This window comes from Thermobia domestica, chromosome 10, assembly GCF_964235325.1.
Source record: "Thermobia domestica chromosome 10, izTheDome1.hap1.1, whole genome shotgun sequence".
NCBI lineage: Eukaryota > Metazoa > Arthropoda > Insecta > Zygentoma > Lepismatidae > Thermobia > Thermobia domestica.
In genome coordinates this window covers 232,687,033-232,704,966 of record NC_137463.1, presented here as the reverse complement: position 1 = coordinate 232,704,966, position 17,934 = coordinate 232,687,033, and the positions used below count along the sequence as shown (strand labels likewise).

Sequence of the window (17,934 nt, the reverse complement as noted above, 5' to 3'; positions counted from 1 at the left end):
AAGGTTGTTACTTTTGCAAGTGAGGTATTGCTAAGTACTCATTGGTGGAGATTCTGTTGGAGTGTTTGAGATGTGTGACCGATATTATGAGAATGAGTTTTTTAGTAAGTCGAATATATATCGACATGAACCTGAAACAAATAGTTGTTGCGAACGTATAGCTGATTCGAATTATAATTTATCCATAAACTGTCAAAGTTGTGGAAATTGGTTCCATAAAAGTTGTGTACAATTATCGTCGGAAGAACTTGAAACCTTGAAACGAAATTATGGTAGCTGGTATTGTTTAGACTGTGAGTCACAGAGAGAAAGAAATTTAACTGATGAAGTTAGCGAAGGTGCAAATGCTGCTAGTAAGGAAGACAGAACGATAAAAAGTATACCGACAATCGAAATTGGTGGGGGTCCACTTTTGGAAACTTTAAAAAAACTTGATTACCGGATTAGAAACTAGAATGGATACTAAGATGACGGAAATTGATACTAAAATGTCAGAGTTAATGCTAAAAATATCCATCGATATGTCATCGCGTAAAGAATCTTTTAACTTTTCTGCAAACAGAACTAACTAATGATTTAGACAGGTTAGATTAGAAATTAAGAATATAAAAACTCAATGTATGGAAATTATAAATGAGCTTCAAACTAACTTTTCTAAGGAATTAAATGATGATGTAACTGATGTTAACACTGTTAGGAGAGATGTAGATAATATAAAGTTAGGACTAAAGGAAACTAATGAAAACATAGAAGTTAAAATTGAGGCTGTAGCAAAAGAGATGTCTGATTTAAGGGTAGAAATAAGTAAAGTTAATATTGACTATCAAAACGAAGTGAAAATTGTAAAAGAGCAGCAAGCTGAAGACAGCCGAAAGTGGCGCAAACTCAACGAGACCACCGTTAATATGGTAAAGGTACTAGAAAGAGATGTAATTGAGGCTTACAGACATAACCGGGATCAGTGTAGGCAGAATATGGAAAACTCAAAGGAATCCGTGCAAAACCAAATTTCTGAAGCTCAAAATAAATGCGAAACCCTTCTTCGCGAGAAGTTAGGTAGAAAAGGATAATCTTCCGCTAATAATGATAGTAATCGTGATAAAATATTTCGGAAAAATAGATTTGAAATTGATGTTTCGGAGGACGATAGTAACGAAAGTAAGATATATAATTTAGATGAATCGCGGATCAATAGTACATCTGCGCGTAGAAGGTTGTCCTCAACCGATTCGGAGGAAGAAAGGAATGGTCACCGGAATGATAAACGTAAACGTTATAGAAATAAAACTCACCAAAATGAACCTTCAGTTCTAAATTGTAGTAATGTGTATTGCGAAATCCCTTCGGATTTACCAGCAGAAAACGTTCATTGGGGAAATAGCCCATAACAAAAACGATGTGCTGGTTCTTACTTAAAAGAATTGCATCATTTCCCGAAATTTTGATGGGAAAATGACGCAAGGAACTGTTCGAATTTTCTTGGATGATATAAAAAATGAAATCTTTGAGTTTTACGTCCCACGGTTATGCCGGTTAGGCTAAAGGAGACGGTGATTATGAGAAATGAATGAAATGCTGGAGTGAAGAAAGTGGGAGGAAACGGGAGAACCCCGAGAAAACCCACGCACACGGTGATTGTCCATCACAAAGTTCACTTGGCGGGAGCAGGGTTTGAACCCGGGACCCCATGCACCAGAGGTGAACGCTCTACCACTGAGCAACCGTGGCCCCTCTTGGATGACATAATCCAAACGAATATGTATGTTTTGACCGAGCAAGACCGTATATATATATATATATATATATATATATATATATATATATATATATATATATATATATATATATATATATATATATATATATATATAATAGCAAGGCGTTTCGAAAAATCCCCCAAAATTTGGTATCGGAGTGTCGCGAACCAAATAAAAACCTTCCAAGATTCTGTTAGTTTCTTCAAGCTGCAATATATATCTGAACAGATGGAGAGGGCACAAACGCGTCGTCTCTATTCATTGAGATATGATCGCACTAAATATTCTTCTTTACTGGACTTCGTCTGTTATATAGTGGAAACGTATAATTCGACTGTGACGGTGCCATCAGACCAAGAATTAAATGATGCGATTTTAGAATGCTTACCCACAGAGGAATCTAAACTTTTGAAATTAGAGTCAGTTAGCAATGTGCAAGATTTCACTCTTAGGATAACCGAATTAGAATGTCCTAACAGCCAGCTCGATAGTCACAGTGGTTCAAAATTTCAAATTAAGAAACAACAGAATGTGAGACACCTTTGTTAATCAGAGGAAAAGAACTAGTATAGATAATGCGGTACAAACGGATCCAATGAATGTCGAAAGTTCTACAAAAGAAACTTTCAATAATCAACAATTTAGAAATGGGGCTGGAAATGTACGTCGGAACTGGAAGAGTAATCGAAAATTCAAGAGAAGTTGGGGAGGAAACGAAATTAAGAGAAATCAACCTGTTTCGGAAATTCAAGCCTTACCTATGATGTATGGAAATGTACCGCTGCCGTACATCATACCAGGGATGTATAATACACCCTCCATTCCAAAAGAAACCGAACTTTTGAAAACAAATAGTACCACTAGTGCCATCTGTTGTAATATTTTACCGGTAGATGGCGTAGTCCCTCATTGACAACTGGTATAAATGTCATGACATTTGGATGCACGGCAACAAAGTTATTGCGTTTCAACTGTTAGTGTGTTGTGTACATCGGTCGGAAAATGAGTTTCAAACAACGAGCTGCAATTGAGTTTTGTGTTAAACTGGGTAAAACTTTTAGTGAAACGCACCAAATGCTACAAAATGCATATGGTGATGAGTGTCTATCCCGTACGCAAGTTTACGAGTGGTTCAGGCGATTCAAATCGGGTAGAGAGACGCTGGATGATGACGAAAGATCAGGCCGTCCCAGAACCGGATTATCCTAAGAAAACATCGAAAAAGTGCGTGAATTCATCAAACATAACAAAGAATCGTCGGTGAAAGTTATTGAAATGGAATTAGGCATTCCTCAAACAACCACATACCGCATTTTGACCGAAGTTTTGGGCCTTAAGAAGGTTAATTCGCGGTTTGTACCACACAAACTCACCGAAGACCAAAAAGTTGATCGAATTGCGCATTGCAAAGACATCGTTAAAAGTGCTCGGCAGGATCGAAACTTCTTGAAATCGATTGTAACTGGTGACGAGACGTGGTGTTTTGAATATGAGCCCGAAACAAAGCGGCAAAGTGCTGAATGGAGAGCGCCGGATGAAGGAACACCCAAAAAATGTCGCTTGGTGAAGTCAAAAGTTAAGGTGATGCTGATTTGTTTTTACGATTCAAAAGGAATTATCCACAAAGAATTTGTTCAGCCCGGCCAGACAGTCACTGGAGAGTTTTACTTGGGCGTCATGAAGCGTTTGCTGGCAAGAATTCGTCGTATTCGGCCCGAATATCGCGAAATCGGCAGTTGGACTCTTTTGGACGATAATGCACCATCACATCATTCGCGACTTGTAACTGAATTTTTGGTCAAAAATCACATTATTCGGTTGCATCATCCGCCCTATTCACCAGATCTCGCTCCGTGTGATTTCTATCTGTTCCCGAAACTGCATTTGGCGATGAAAGGAAAGTGGCACGCATCGATTGATGCCATTGAGAAGGCGACGACCGCCGTACTAAAGACCATTCCAATAAAGGACATGGAGAAGTCGTTTGACAACTTGTTGGAGCGTGCAAATATGTGTATCGATGCAGAAGGGGAATACATTGATTAATAAAAATGATTTGTTCCAAAATGTACATTGCTTTTTTTGTTTTTTTAAAACGTTCGGTTTCTTTTGGAATGGAGGGTGTATAAAATCACCATTTGTACAAGGTCCTCGTGTACTTGTAGTGAGTTCTCCTTTCCCTTCTCATATTCCAGTTATGACGTCAGTCACTTCTTTACACCCGTCTTATACCTCTGTGACTATTGAAGCAATGAAGACTAGTAATACTTCCGTCTGGTGTAACCATTGTCAGACCTGGTAAAACAGGTTGAGCAGTCATCCTTAAGGGAAGACGATGCCTGCTCAGCGAAACTTCTCTCCCCACATCAAAATTGCGACAAATTTTGTGATACAGATTATTCGCTTACCAGAATTCGAGAAAATTCAGAAGTAACTCCTGTTAAGTTATTAACTTATTTTGCTTTAAAGGAAGGAGACAAGGATACTACTCACCATGACCATGAGAGTTTTCCTTCCCCTTCGGTAAACTGTGAAGTAGCGGGATGCAAATAAAATGTATTCTGAACACGGGAGCTGAGCTAAATTTATTAAATTACAACGTTTGGACGAGATTACAAAATTCTTTTCGATCGCCAAAGTTAAAACGTACTCCCAGACTCCATTTAAACGCTTTTGCTGGGAAAGATGATTTTTTACTTAAGGGTCTGAGTTAACCATTAATATTCAAGGAAATTTATTCGATGTCCCATTTTTTATTGTTAAAGATATGAAGACTGGATTGTTACTGAGATCACCTTTTGCAAAATTTCAAGTAGTTTTGGATAGTGAAAACCGTAAACTGATTTTGAACAATAACTCCGAAAAGGTAATCTTAGATCTATCCGATCCAAAAATATTAGTGCACCTTGATAATAAGATGTCTGATGAGTGTAATGTACCCCCTTCTCCATTTCGGAGAACTTTTCGAAACCTAAATTAAGGAATACATTGATAAACGTGAAGATTTAGATACAGATATTAAACTACAAATATTGTTAATCAAGTATAGAAATATATTTTGTATCCAAAACCGATAAAATGCGAACCCTATAAAATCGAACTGATTAGGAGCCTGTTGTAGAAAAAATATCCCATTCCTCAGGCCATGCAAAACGAATTTGAAGAGCTAAATAAATGGATCAGACTGGGGATAGCCAAAGAACATCCTAGTAGCTATAGGAATCCCATACATTGTGTAAGGAAAGCTTCTGGGAGTGTGAGACCGGTGATTGATCTTCGTTTATTGAATAATAAAGTCATAAGTCCGAAAATTCAAGTCGAACCCATAAACGAAATCCTCTCACGAATTTCGGTAGCCAAAATCTTCAGCTCAATGGATGCGACCATGGGTTACTATGGTGTCAGGCTTCATCCTGACTCATTCCAGTGTACTAGTTTTATCTACTTAGGGCGGCAATACGTACTATGTGTCTTGCCTATGGGACTTAAGTCAAGCCCTAGTATATTTCAAAACATTATGAACTCCTATTTTGGACTAGATACTCAGCATTTCGTAGTTGTATACCTTGATGATTTGCTTTGTTATAGTTCAAACGTATTGGAACATTTTACCCATTTGGAGGAACTATTTAAAATTTTAGAACGTGGAAACTTCGCTTTAAACCTCAAAAAATGTCAATTCATGCAAACAGAAATTTTGTTTTTAGGACATATAATCAATGGAGCTGAAGTGAAACCAAATCCGAAGCAAAATGAGGCTATTAAGTGTTTCTCGATTCCTAATACTAACAAAAAGTTACGATCCTTCCTAGGAATGCTTTCATGGAGAAAAAAAAATATTCCCCAATTTGCTGCGTTAACTGCACCTTTCTTCGATCTTCTAAAGGACAAAAAGTATCAGTTTACTCCTGAATTATAAGAACGGTTCCAACAATTGAGGATGTTACTGAGTGAACCTCCTGCACTCAGTCAACCTGATTTCTCAAAACCTTTCCACTTGTTCTCAGACGCGTCGTTGGAAAATTTAGCTGGTTACCTCGAGCAGTACGATGAAACCGGAGAGCTATTAGTTATCGAGTACGCAAGTCGTAAGTTAAAATTATCGGAAGTATCCTACTCTATTTTTCAATTAGAATTTCTAGCAGTCCTGTTCTTGTGTGAACATTTTTCCTATTATATTTTGGGCAGGCAAGTTACAGTTCATTGTGATAGTAATGCTTTAACCTATGCGTTCACGTTACAAAATTTGGATACGAGAACTAAAATTTTATTGAAATTACAGCGATTCGACCTCCGGTTTGAACACATTAAAGGAACCCACAATAAAATAACACACATTCTATGTCGGAATACTCCTGAATGTTATGCCGAACCCAGTAATTACCAAATAAATTTTGTAAATTATAATACTAATACCTGGTTTGAGGTGAATGAATTAGCGAATTTGCAAGCGTCAGATAAGTATTGCTGCGAATTGAGGAATAAGGCAAATACTACAATAGTACATGATCGAATTAAAGTTATTTATAACCTACTCTATATTCGGAATTCTAAATTAAGTAATTGGCTTCTAGTAATTCCTACAGCATTAGTTCAGTGCGTGGTGAAAAAAAAATCATGAAACAGGACATTTCGGGGTAACAAAGTGTGTGAAACTAGCTCAAGAGCTATTCTTTTGGAATCAAACAAACCTTTAAGATGTATATAACAAACTAGGAATAAGGCAAATACTACAATAGTACATGATCGAATTAAAGTTATTTATAACCTACTCTATATTCGAAATTCTAAATTAAATAATTGGCTTCTAGTAATTCCTACAGCATTAGTTCAGTGCGTGGTGAAAAAAATCATGAAACAGGACATTTCGGGTAACAAAGTGTGTGAAACTAGCTCAAGAGCTATTCTTTTGGAATCAAACAAACCTTTAAGATGTATATAACAAACTGTGAGCTCTGTCCTGAGACAAAATTTTCCAACTAAGTTATTGCACGGGAAGACATCCACATCCGGGCTGATAAACCCCATCACAAAATATGTGTGGATTTGGTCGGAAAACTCCCTTGCAGTTATGGTTACTATTATATACTGTCTATAATAGATGTCTATACTTGATTTGTTTGCTACTTACCTTTAAAAACCGCAACTGTTGCGGAAATTATCCGAATTTTAGAAAAATATTTTTACATATGTCCTTATCCAAATTATGTAGTGTCAGATCAAGGCCCACAGTTCTTGTATCAGAGCTGGAAAAACTTTTGTATGGAGCATCGGATCCATCATATCCTTGTGACTTCATATAACCCTAAAGGAAATGGGATAGTGGAGAGATCTCATCGAGAATTGAATCGCATTATTCGTCTAATATGTAACAAAAATCATACTAAATGGAAAAACGTATTGAAGTTCGCGCAGGATTTCTTAAATTATTCATATAACAGTACCATTGGCTGTACACCTGCGGAACTTTTTATATTCTTTTCGTCAGCAGATACATTCAGGGAACAATTCCCATGGCCTTTGGAGTTGCAGGATATGGACTCGAGGCGACATATACAAGTGGAACCTCGATGGTCGACAAAAAGAAAAAGAAAACAAGATAATAGATTGAATCGTTCTATAGAAATTAAGGAAGGCAATCTTGTGATGGTCTGAACTAATTTCCTATCCGATGCCTTCAAGAAAATTACACAGAAGTATATGCCTACTTATACAGGGCCTTATCTAGTGACAAAACTAGGTAATAATATGGTATATTTGAAGTATCTCAAGGGGAGAGAGGTATCAAAACAAAATTTATCAAACGTAAAGCTATTTGATTGTACTATCGAGAAACGGAACGATTTACTCAAAGAGTGCAAATGAATTATTAAAAAAAAATTCTCGAAGTCCCTGGGAAAAATGCAACGTACCTTACTGGTAACCTTACATTCTGTTTACATTTTAGTTGCACAGGGTTTAAATTTTCTTATTTTAGGTTGTGTTAGGTTGCACTTTATTCTTATAAGTGCTAAGTTGTGTTTAATCTCTTATCATCCGTGTTCCGTTCATTATAGTTACTATTTTATATTGATGCCATACGTGGCATACGTAATTTTTATCTGCGCCATAGCCTTGGTATGTGTATTCTCTACTTGCGGCGTAGGCTCTGTTATTATCTTTAGAAACTACTTAGGCGACGGCTTAAATTATTTAGTACTGATACGTAACGAATATTCTGTTTGGTGAATATTGTTGACCCGCGTATAGTATATCTGCAGATCTCGTTAGTGGAGAGAAATCCTATTAACTAATTATTACGTTGGAGAGAAAATTTAGCATAGCTATCCATTGCGATAAATGTGTGTGAGGCCCTTTTCACTCTAAAATGTGACATATAACAAATGCATATTAACGTAAATTGCGCTATTATGTGGAAAGTATATACCTGCATACATATGTACATATTTTAGGCTTTACTCAACTGAAATCGTGCATTTTATTAATACGATAATCGTTGGTATAAAGAAATTACTTACGTATACTAGTAAAAACAAATTAGATGAAAAGCGACTTGCGTTGTAATAAGGTTTTCCTTTTCTTTTTTCGTTTCTCATTTGTTTGCATTATCACAAGTATTACGCTGTTCTTTTGTTTGAGTATGGAGAAGCAACACATGGCGAGATTAAGTAAGAAAAATAAATTTGATACACACGTTAAAAATTTTAGTTTAGGATTTATATATATAGATAATAGTAGTAATGCAAATCTTTAAATTTGAGCGGGGACTGATGTTTACGTCTATTATTATTCGTGATGTGAATTATCATGTATAATGTGCGAGTAGGCATGTCGAGTGTAAAATGTAAGAGGAAAAAGTGTAACATGTCTACTTGAGTTACCGTGACAAAGCAGAGTGATTTTAAGTTAGAAATTGTGGTGTTAAAATGATTCATTCGGCTAATCTATGGAAATTATTTGATTCAGTACAACCTCTAGACAGATTTTGAAAAAAAATCAATCCTCTGCTCTAAATTTAAGTAACCTATATTCGGACTGTTGTCACGGTAGGATATTTTGTTCCGGCCGAAGGAAATGACACCACAGAACAACGAAGCTGCGGCCAGACTCCTGATATACCCGAAGCTCAACTCCAACTGGAATTGAAATTGGGTTGCATCGCGGAGCTAATCAACAGTGGTAAGCTATAAAAACAATCTCAGTGCTTCAGGTAAACCAAGTTTTCCTTGAACTTTTAGACACGTAAATTTGAAATTCTTTAAACTTAAGACGGCGACTTCGACGCTACCATCATACTAATATTTTTAAAGTAAATTTGGAAAACAGTGTGTGGTGTATTTGTGTGTCGATGATGGTGAATACAAAAATGTTGAGTTAACTTGTGTGCGGCTTCACACATCACATGCATTCTATGATTAGCTCTCCACTAATGTAGTCTTAGAATTCTCTAGAACCATGATAGCGATCATGGATGATTTATGTTGCTATGGTAACTATGTATAACGTCAAATTTCATGTTTCCTTCTATTGAAATAATTTAAATCTTAGATATAAGCACGATTAAAGTACGGAACTTAAGCATGTTTTTTATTAGGATCAGGTTGATGACATCCAATTACAGAATAATTACCTCACTTGTAGATATACTTACGGCATCAGCTTGTTGCACTTACGTATTTATGAGAGACTGATCTGCTATGTCAAATAGATAGGATGATTTTTCTTTCTTTCTTTGGCACTTCATTTGGTTTGAAACTTTGGTTTTGTAATTTTCCCCACAACAAGATATGTGTTACAAATTAACTTTAAGATGCTGTCTGGTAGGACTTTTTTTTTTGTAGTGCATGCATATTCATTTGTATATAGTTCATATTTTCCATTATTTCATCATTTTTGGTTTTGTGGCTGAATTGAGTAATTCAATGTTAAGGCCATATAGAGTGTGTGCCTCGTATCTGCCACTACTTCCTTCTAATACTGAGATTGAGAAGGAATATAATTGTAGAATGTAATAGAGGATGTATTATCGCTCGTGTGAACCAATATATTTGATAAGACAGCTCAATAGTTAATTAAAGTTCATGAGGAGTCATGAAATACAATGTTGTTGAAGGAAGAGAATTGTAATGTGCCATTTTTTTATTTACGATTAGATTCTTCTAGATCAGTCTGGAATAGACATCAAAGTTCTTTGCATGTGATACTATAATGAGGTACTTTAGTCAGAGAAGTAATATTTTTTTCTTTCTAAATGGAAACAAGCAATATAAACATGTATAATTTTATTTCACTATGAAAAGAATACATTTTGAAACTATTGTTCTAAAAATGAGATATATAAATAACATAAATCGTATAAAACTCGTATAATTATGTTGTTGAGTATTATATCATTTTTTTTAATCAGATGATATTTGCTGTTATCTATATTCTTCATAATGTCAAATCCCTTTTTAAAGATGTTACCTGAAAACAATAAATGAGATCGCTGACATAAAATGGAACAGTATAATTTCGTCTTACAAAACAATTAGATTACAATATTATGAAAGTCTAGTATAAGTAATAAAGTAATGCCTTATAGATTCTTCACGAGCGGTTGCTATTTTAGTAAGGACTCTGGAAAAAGAGTCAGAATGCGTTGAATATAAACCGGGAAAATAGTTTTTACAAATAAAACCGTAGTTTACAATTTTTTAAGAAGAAACATACGTGTTTACAAATTTGGCTTAGTTCAACCAGGATAATATTTACTTTGGTGTTAAATCATAATGAATAAAAATTTTAGAGTTTTACAAATTTGGCTACACCAGTTAGGATTTTGATTCATTTTGAGATTTTGTTCATTCCGGAATTCGTTTTGAGATTTTATTCATTCCGGGAAAATAATCGTTACAAATTTGGCTACACCAGCTAGGATTTGTTCATTCTGATATCTTGTTCATTTTAAATAAATAAATTGTGTTCTAAGACGAGTTTTACAAATTCGGCGACTACACCCAAGTTTTTTTATCAATATTAAGCATTTTACAAATTTGGCGATCTAAGCAAGGATCCATTTCCATAGAAACGAGAAACACTGGATTTAAGTAACTGTGCAAAGGAAATAAAAATTTAGCATTTTACATATTTTCAGCTTCAAATTCCTCGACAGAATTCGCAACGACAAAATACTTTGAACTGAATAATAACACTTCCCTGGTTTTAGTCGACATTTAATTTCTTCGTGAATATGATTTTCGTCTGTTAATATTGATCCTAGATATTTGAAAGTATCCACTTTATCAAAAGTATAATTTAATATTTTAAATCATCCATAATTTGCCGTATTACGGTCCCGACGCACTTCCATGTATTTAGTTTTCTCTTTATTAACTTCTAAACCCATGTCCCTGCAAGCGCTTAATAAGACCTCTACATTTGTTTCTATTGCTCTCCTATCGTCCCCTATTAAATTTACATCATCAGCATATGCCATAACATGGTGAACACCGTTCAACTCTAGGCCCTGGTTGCTATCTTTGATTTTTCTTATAGAGTATTCAAGAACAAAGTTAAATAATAATAGCGACAACGCATCTCCTTGTTTCAGACCATTATCGACGTGAAAGCTCGTGGACAAAAAACTTCCTACCCGGCCTTTACTTTGGGATTCATTTAAACATATCTTAATTAATCTAATTAGCTTTCTCGGTATTCCAAGTTCCGTAAGAACGTTGTATAATGTTTCTCTCCTAACCGAGTCGTACGCTTTTCTAAAATCAATAAATAGTTGATGTACCGGGGTATTGTATTCCCACTGGCGAATGGTAAATATTTGGTCCATAGTTGATCGATTTCGTCTAAATCCGCACTGATAATCTCCAATAATTTCATCTGCGTATGGGGTCAATCTTGCTAATAGAATATTTGAAAGTATTTTATAGAATGTTGACAAAAGAGAAATGCCTCGTTAATTATTACAGTCAGTCTTGTCGCATTTCTTGTGAATTGGAACAGTGATTGATTCTTTCCACTCTTGTGGCAATTCTTCATTGTTCCAGACAAGGAGAATAAGTATGTGTATCTTGTTCTACAATTTTTCGCCTCCAGCTAAAATTAACTCAGCTGGAATTTCAACTACACCCAGAGATTTGTGTTTCTTTAATTTCTTCTAATAAAGAAGTGTTTCTTCTTAAAAAAAATCACAAATCCATGGTAACGAATTCTGGTTAAAGACGCCAAATTGACAGCTAATTAATAATCGTTGCCAAATTGGTAAGTTAATAGTTTTCACAAGTTATTTAAAATTGAAAATAGTATCGGAGAAAACAATGTCTTAATGTCAATATATATATATATATAAATTGTTCTGCCCACCCAATTATTAAAGAATTCAATATTTATTCTCATTTTCCCATTTTGTCTTTCAAGTTTATATTCAACACGTTCTAACTCTTTTCCCCTGATTCTTACCGCCTGTCAAGAATTTATAACTTGTAAAATAAGACACTATTCGATTAGTACATATATATTAAGTCTATACTATACTATCCTCATTAATTCATGAGACTGAATTAGAATGTTCAATTTCTATATTATTGACTTTCTTTATTGTTTTCAGGTGACAGCATACAAAAGAGAACTTAACATTTTAATTAAGATGGATAACATCAATATTATTCGAATGAAGAAAAGATATTTACTTAAAAGAATTTTCCTTTTGTAAATGATTGAAGATTTACAATATTATTCATGTAGAATACAATTTCTTTTCCTTTTATATTTAATTTCATAATAAAATTTCTGATGTACTTTCTCATAGTGAAATAAATCACTAAACATTTTAACTTTGCTTGTTTGCACTGAAAAAAAAAGAAGAAAATGGAAAAAAAGAAAGAAATTTTACTTTTCTGTTTAAAGTACCTCGTTGCAACAACATATACAACACATCTATAATATGACAGACTGATCGGCTTTCATTAGAGTTATCTAAAAAATAATCACAAAAAATATGGCACACATCGAATTACAATCCTCCTCCTGTAATAACATTGCATTCCATGACTCTAACATTTAAGCTGTCTCGTTAAATACGAGGGCAAGTCAAGAAAGACTTGGACTGATTTTTTTCCCGGCAGTTCTGTTAACGCTGGAGCTTCATAGTTTGGCATACAAGTAGGGTGGGTCTTGCTGTGCATATATATAAAATGTTGTTAAGGAATCATTGCATGTTTGGTAACCACGACTTTTTATTGCAGGTGATGTTCTGCGCCGCCTCTAGAAGTCGCCTGTAGAAGAAATGGAGTCATTACGAGATTAACAATTTGCAGCTATACGGTTCTGCTATCGCCTGGGGAAAAGTGCAACAGAAACTCTAGGAATGTTGAGATCTTCTCTAACAATGACTGCTGCCGTGTTAATGTTCACCTCAGTAACAGCTGACTCTGATACACCTGGTCCACCAGCTTTCGTGATTGTCATTCGGCCCTCTTTAAACTCTTTGAACCACCAGAACACGGTACTTCGTGGCAGAGCGTCATCTTTGTAGGCTGCTCTCAACATTCCTAGAGTTTCTGTTGCACTTTTCCCCAGGCGATAGCAGAACCGTATAGCTGCAAATTGTTCATCTCGTAATGACTCCATTTCTTCTACAGGCGACTTCTAGAGGCGGCGCAGAACATCACCTGCAATAAAAAGTCGTGGTTACCAAACATGCAATGATTCCTTAACAACATTTTATATATATGCACAGCAAGACCCACCCTACTTGTATGCCAAACTATGAAGCTCCAGCGTTAACAGAACTGCCGGGAAAAAAATCAGTGCAAGTCTTTCTTGACTTGCCCTCGTATATTAGTCATATGAGCAATAATATCCCCTTTACTGTATTCCACAATTATACGCCTTCCCAATTTCAGAATTAGAAGGAACTAGTGGCAGATATGAGGCATCGCTCTGTATGGCCATAGCATTGAATTTACCCAATGCAGCCACGGAACCAAATACGATGAAGTAATGAGATATGAAATATATACAAATGGACATGTATGCACTACAAAGGAAAAAAAATCCTGCCAGACAGCATTTTTAGAGTTACTTCATAACATGTATCAATTGTTGTGAGAATTATTACAGAAATGAAAATTGAAAAACAAATGAAGTGCCAAATAAAAAAATAATTAACTTATATAACAGATCAGTCTCTCGTGAATAAGGCCAACAAGCTGGTACCTCAAGTGCATTTACAAACGAGGTAACTATTCTGTCGTTTGATATCATAAGCCAAATCCATATTACATGATTAATTCGAAAGTGCCAATAATCATAATAATAATAATAATAATAATAATAATAATAATAATAATAATAATAATAATTTAAGCTTAAGGTTCCAGACTTTATCTAATTTCTATATTTCTCAGGTTCATAATTAAAAGAAAAAAATTAACCTATTTCAGGTTAATAACACTATTAAAAGGAGGAAACATGAGAACCGGAAGTTATACAAGGTTACTAACTAGCATTGTTTTACACTGTTTTAACCCAACATTTCTGTATCCATCATCAACACTTAAATAAACTAATAAACACAGTCACTAAAAAGAATATTAGTTCGATGAAGATTATTATGATGGTAGCGTTGAAGTCGCCATATTGGTTCTAGAAATTTCGAATTTTCTTGTGTAAAAATTTAAGTAAAACTTGGATTACCTGAGGTTTTTTTTTAAATATATATATATATATATAAAAGCTTACACATTGTTGATCTGCTTCAGGACTCCGCCAACTTTCACTCCCGTTCGGATTTGATTTTTGGTCGGATCACGACGCTAATCACAGCTTGTTTTGTCCCGTGAGGCCATTTCACTAGGCCGGAACAAACACTACCGCGTGACGATCATCCAAAAAAAGGTTAATTCAATTTTGAGCAGAGGATTATTTATCGACCAAAATGTACTATAGGTTACTCCTGATTGTATACTTTATATAGGTTTACCCAAAAGAAGCAATTTGCTACGTAATTTCTAATTTAAAATCGCTCTGCTTGTCACGGGTAACCTAATTCAACATATTAACTTTTTCCCTCTTCTTTGTGCACTTGACATGCTTACTCGCACATGACGCATAATATATTACGTCACCAATAACAATAAATGTAAGCATCATTACTCGCTCAGATTTAAAGATTTGTATTATTCTTAGTATACATATAAATAAAATCCTAAAACTTAATTTATAATTTTTGTACAAGAAATTTATTTCCTATTCTCACTTAATCTCGCCATGTGCCACGTCTGCATACTCTTTACAAACAAAAGAGTGGCGTAAATACTTGCATCAGAGCGAACAAATGAGAAGCGGAAAAGAAAAAGAGAACTTGATAGGTAAATTATAAACTTGTCAGCCACTATTGAATATATCTAAAAGTAAGTAGTTTCCTTGTGTCAATGGTACTAATATTAATAAAATGAACTAATCAGTTTTACAGGAGAAACTAAAATATGTATGTAAGTGTATTTTCACGTAACAGGATAGTTCACATTAATATGCATTCGTCGTACCATGCCATGTTATAGAGTTGAAAAGGCCACTCACGCTTCTAATGTAGTATTGCAATGGATAATTATGTTAAATTATACTGTCTGTTCAGTATAATTATACAATTACCGGTACGTACTAATTATTTAATAAATTTTGCTCTCTACTAATATGGTCTGCAGGTATACAATATACGGGTCAATAACGACAACCTTTATATATATATATATTGTAAGTAAACACTCGCAGGACAGAAAGTATTCATTACATATCATTACCGGATTAATTTAAACTGAGGCCTACTAAACTCCTAGGGATAATGGCATACGCTATGGTTATGTCGCACATAGAGATTACGTACACCATCAAAGATACAATCGTAATAGTACTAAACATTAAGTAAAAGGGACTATCAATCATAAATTCACACGAGACACGTATAATAACAAGTTAAACATAAATTAGCGTGTATAAGAACAGATTGAACATAACGCAACCTAAAACAAGAAAATTCATGTGCCACCCCAATGTGTCGTTACCAGTACGGTACGTTACACTTTATAGCAGTTTCTACTTTTATTCGGTTGAGTTCTAGAATATACGGTTCTGCGGTGTGTATCTCCTTTTCTCCACGCACATTAGTTTTTTGGCTGCGTGTTAAGCAAATTGTCAAAGAAATCTTTCCATCTATTTAAGGTGCTATCCGTATGTGAAAACTGTTCCGTCAGATTTCTTTAACATATAAGCACGAGGTTCAGTCAGCTTTCTTAAATTCGTGTATCTCTTTATATATGTCCCGAATGTTTTTATTTTTACTATTATCTTCAAGTTCCTTAATTTTAGCTTACAAAATACCGCATGTCTTTGTTCTAAAAGTTTTGGAAGTTTCCCACCTGATGTCTACGAAATTTTGTGTAGTTATTTCATTCGGATTTTGTAGCAAGGTAATTTTGCCTGTTTTCTCTTCTCTACTAGTTTAATGCATTCCTGGTCGAACCATGGTTTGTTCCTACGTATTTCAGCGTGTCACAATTTTTCTTTTGCTGAAATTTTAATGCTATCTCTAATTGCAATCCAAGTATCCTCAACACTAGTGCACTCCGAATCTTCTGCAGCCGAGAATCTATTCGAAACTTCAATCTGGTATTCCTCTCTTACCTGGCTCTCTTCTAATTTCTTTTTGAATCTCTCCGTTTTCGGACAATGAATATTACCTTTATTCAATGATAATTTCTCTCGCATTATCGCTCCTACCAGGTAGTGATCCGTGTCACAATCAGCCCCTCTAAACGACCGGACATCAATTATGCTAGATTGCCTTCTTCTATCTACTAAAACGTGATCAATCTGATTATGTGTTTTTCCGTCTGGTGATGTCAAAGTGTATTTATGAACGTCGCGATGTGGGAATTTTGTACTCTTCACGAGTAGGTTTTTGGATGTTGCAAAGTTCACGAGTCTAACACCATTGTCATTACTTTCCTTATGTAGACTTTCGTTCCCTATAATCGGTTTGAAAATATCCTCTCGTCCTACCTTCGCATTGAAATCCCCTAATAGAATTTTCATATGGTATCGCGGGAGTTGGTCAAATATCCGTTCCACTTCTTCGTAAAAACTGTCCTTTATATCGTCATCCTTATCTTCTGTTGGAGCATGTACATTCAAAACAATATCACACCACCGACCCTTAAGAGTAATAAAAGAAAGTATGTCAATAACAAATTCAACCCGCTTAATTGCTCGTAATATTCGTTTATGAACGAAAAACCTTGTTCCTAACTGGTGATTTTTATTTCCTTCCCCGTAAAAGAACGTAAAATTTCCTGAATTTACAATTCCATTTCCTTTCCACCTAACTTCCTGAACTCCTACTAGGTCCATCCTGTATTTCTCTAACTCACTCGTTACGGATTTTAACGCGCCTGCCCTATAAAAACTTCTAATATTTCATGTTCCAAATCTAGCCTTTCCCAAACCCCCAAGGTGGAGGACCACTCCTTGTCTGTTCGCGATTGCTTATTCAGTATATTAGCAGCTAACCTCTATATCTAGAGGCCTTCTCCTTCTCCTCGATCCGCAACCTGAGGACGCGCTATGCCGTGTTAACAGGAACCAACGTTACACGGAGTTTTGATAACAACCAAGTTATTTAATATATGAAAGGTATTCTACCACTTTTTGACATTGCACTGACATCGAGATATCCGAACCAACGTGATACCAAGTTTCCAATGGCCATGTAGAATTCGTTTGGTTGAGCGCATGGTTGTCAAGGAGCTACTAAAATGCTGGCCATTATGGCGTTTTCAGTAGTCCAAAAACAAAATCCGACGGGACCTGCTTTGGACTGTATGCTCCATGTTGGCATCGGAATTTTCCGATTCTTAGACTGGAATTTTCGAAATACTGTTGCAACAATACAAGAACACGCACTGTCATGCCGAATGCCTTCCCCCAAAGATTTTTGCTGACCGTTATAGAGACAGAACAGCTCGTAGACACTCCAATGTGGCACAATACGTATGATGATTCATTCATCTTTTACTGCAAAATTTGCAACATTCCAGAAAAGAGTAAAGAAAAACGTTGGAAACAGGATTTTGTTCAAATTTTATGAAGGAGTGAATTTATTGTGTCCGCAATATTTCGTTCT

At 35.2% G+C, this 17,934-nt stretch overlaps 1 protein-coding gene across 9 annotated transcripts in view; it reads right to left on the bottom strand.

The window, feature by feature from the left end:
• LOC145663074 (uncharacterized) overlaps positions 1-17,934 on the bottom strand; it is a 101,727-nt gene that overhangs the window by 59,347 nt on the left and 24,446 nt on the right. Inside the window, exon 3 of one of the 9 annotated variants that reach the window (XM_081729280.1) lies at positions 6,889-7,062. The exons of the other annotated variants lie outside the window; for them this stretch is intronic. The gene's annotated coding sequence lies outside the window, so the exon portion shown is untranslated. The remainder of the gene's footprint in view (positions 1-6,888; positions 7,063-17,934) is intronic. 9 annotated transcript variants of the gene reach the window in all.